Here is a 3322-nt window from a genome sequence, read left to right on the forward strand (position 1 = left end):
ACTGTTGTCGTGTTGTCCGACAATATGAGTAGGTGGTGGTGAGCTAAGAGAGGAGTGTTTGGGCCGAGAGCTTCCCATACAGCTTGTAGCTCCTGGAAGTTTGAGGACTTCCTTGCGACCTCCTCTGTCCATGTACCTTGAGAGAAATGCTGAGGCATTACCGCTCCCGAGCCTGTCTGACTCGCATCTGTTTGGATTGGAATGTAAGGATCGTTTGACCAGAATATTCCTCTCCTCAGATTCCCGTCTTCCATCCACCACAACAAGTCCTTCTTGACAGCAGGAGGAATCGGTATTTTCCTGTCCAGATCCTCTTGTTTTCTGTTCCAGGATCTTAGGATGCACCCCTGGAGAACTCTGGAGTGAGCCTGACACCAGGCCACTGAGGATATGCAGGCTGTCAGAGATACGAAGACCTTCATGGCTTCTCTGATGGAGATCACCGATCTCTTCCTGAACTTCGTTACTTTATCTTTGATGTGGTCTCCCTTGTCCTGTGGAAGGAACGACATTTGGTAAACTGAGTTCAAGTTTACACCCAGGAATTTTCTCACTGTAGCTGGTAAGAGCTCTGACTTCTGATAATTTACTATCCATCCCAACTTCTCTAAGGTCTTTAGGGTGAGATCTCTTGAAAAGAGTAAGCTCTCTCTGTCTTGACCAATGATAAGCAAGTCGTCTAGGTACGGGACGATCAGTACATCCTGTAGCCTGAGAGACGCCACAACCTCTGCCATCACCTTTGTAAAGGTTCTTGGTGCAGAAGATATTCCAAAGGGGAGTGCGCAAAACTGAAAGTGCAGAGTAGAACCCTCTGGAGACAGAACAGAAAACCTTAGAAATCTCTGAGAGAAAGGATGTACAGGGTTGTGATAGTATGCATCTTTTAAGTCTATAGTGCAGATTAATGCATTTTTGTGAATAATGTGAGTGGCTGATCTTACAGACTCCATCCTGAATTTTCGGTAGATGATAAACTTGTTGAGACCCCCAAGGTTGATAATCAGCCGGTTTGTGCCATTCGGTTTCTTCACCAAAAAGAGAGAAGAGTAGAAGCCAGATTTTTCCTGATCTTGTGGAACAGGTACAATAACACCAGAAGACAACAGGGAAGATACTTCTTGCCATATTAGGCTGTGGGATGTAAGTGACATAGATTTAGAAGGTGGCATGTATTTTGTAGGAGGAAGCTTGCAGAACTCAATATTGTAACCATGTAGCAAAATATCTAAGACCCAGGGATTTGAAGTGATCTCTGTCCATTTTTCTCTGAACCTTAGCAATCTTCCCCCTAACATGGCATCATTGTTTTTTACTTCTACCTGGATCTGTTGGGGAGGAGAAGAGAAACCCTCTTCCTTTACCTCCTTTCGGGTAGCTCCAGCGTCCCCATTTCCCTTTATCCTTGTACGAATCCTTCTGACGTCCCGAAAGGGCTGTTTCTTGGGTGTCGATCTTTCAGGAAAGCCCTTTTTATCTGAAGCTCTCTCAAGTATAGCATCCAGTTCTGGTCCAGTTAGCGCCCCCTCTTTGGAGGAGAAACGGATTCCCTCTGCCGCTGAATCTGCCTGGAAAGCTGTTGCTGATTTCAGCAGTGGGAAATTTTCCAAGATTGTTGACCTTGGTGTTCCTTCCTTGATGTGGAACTCCAGCTCGTTCAACCAATACAACAGGTTCCTTGCCACTGATGTGGAAGCCAGATTTGTCTTCAGACTGAGCATAGAAGTTCCCAGGCCTTCCTTAACAGAGAGTCCGGCTTCCTGTCCATTGGGTCCTTTAGTTGTCCTCGAGTCCTTTAGAGTCCTCGAAGGGGAGGTCGGTTTTTTTCACAATTTTCGTGACCTGCACATACATTTTTGGGCAAGTGTCCCACACTTTGGACTCCTCAGGTTCAAACATAAGCCTCTTCTTGAAGATTTTGGATACAACGATTCTCTTCTCTGGTTCTCGCCATTCCTCTGACACTTTAAAGGAGCTGGTTTCTTTCAAAGGAAACACCCTCTGACGCTTAGCCTTCAGATCGCCAAATAATTCCTCCTCCTTGGACCTGGGAGGAAGAACCTCCTCAATCTCCAGGGTCTGTCTTATTGCCCTTAGAAGACCATCAAGTTCCTCAAACTGAAACAGATGAAGTGTATCCTCTGCTTTTTGTGAGTCCGTAGGATCATCCCCTTCTATATACGAGCATGAAGGGGTTTCAGAATCGTTTCCCTCCTCAGATAGAGAAGAATCCGGTTCGATTCTGGGTTTCTTACTCGGTGGGGGTCTGGATGTAGCGGCCGCCACTGATGAACTTATTTTCTCCTCAATAAACCCCTTTAACTCATCCAAGGAGGACGTTTTTTCCGCTCTCATAAAATTGTCGATGCATGACTTGCAAATTGTTTTTTTGTATGAGTCAGACAGAGTGAGAGCACATGTTACACTTCTTAAGTCTACTTTTTTCGGGTTTTTCAGACTTGCTTGTCTTATCCTCCTTGCCTTTAACCCTAGACCTCTGGTCTTTCTCCTGAAAGGCAAGTGGAGCTACCTTTACACACAGTAAAAGCCCATTCCTGCACAAATGACCCCACTTACAGGAACCGGAGGATGCAGGAAGGTTAGGTCTGCCTCATCAGCCATCCAAGAGCCGGGGAATCATACAGGAAAGATTTCCACAGGAACACAGGTTACACAGCGTCACACACAGATCTTAGACCTGAGATCAGCATGACCAGCCCGCTCCAGCTGCTTTAAATACCTTAATGGGGAGCCCATCCCCCTGGAGAGGCCACGCCGTACTCCCGTTCCCAGGAGTGCTTTGCGGTCCTGTTATCCGCTACTTCCTTGTAGTTTCTTCGGCCGTCGCGCGTACAGCCTAAGCTCGCGGTGCGGCGGCCAGGTAGAACGGACCGGACGGCAGTGACAGGGAGGGCCGGAGCCGACCGAGCACCCCAGCCCGCCGGGAATTAGCCAGACGATCTACCCGAAGGTAAAACTTCGTCCCCCCCCCCCCCTCCTGGAGGAGAGAGGGCACCTCTCTTGTCCTGCCTTAGCAGGGACAGGAAGAACACTGGCGGGAGGATGCGGGGAGGGAAAATTTCTCATCTCTTCTTCCTGTCCCTGCAGAGGTCAAGGGGCATCCACCAGGTGGGGCCGTCATGGGGGACACAGCGGGAAAAAAAAAAAAAAAAAAAAAAAAGGACTTTAGGTCCAAGTTAGACCGGTCCCTAAAAGTTTCTACTAATATTTTCAACACATTTTTAGAGAATAGAGGTTTTCAGACAGTGATTTATTTTGCTTAATTAGAGAGGTAAACAAATGACGAGTTTTAAAACCAAAG

This window comes from Engystomops pustulosus, chromosome 5 (assembly GCF_040894005.1).
Source record: "Engystomops pustulosus chromosome 5, aEngPut4.maternal, whole genome shotgun sequence".
Classification (NCBI taxonomy): Eukaryota; Metazoa; Chordata; class Amphibia; order Anura; family Leptodactylidae; genus Engystomops; species Engystomops pustulosus.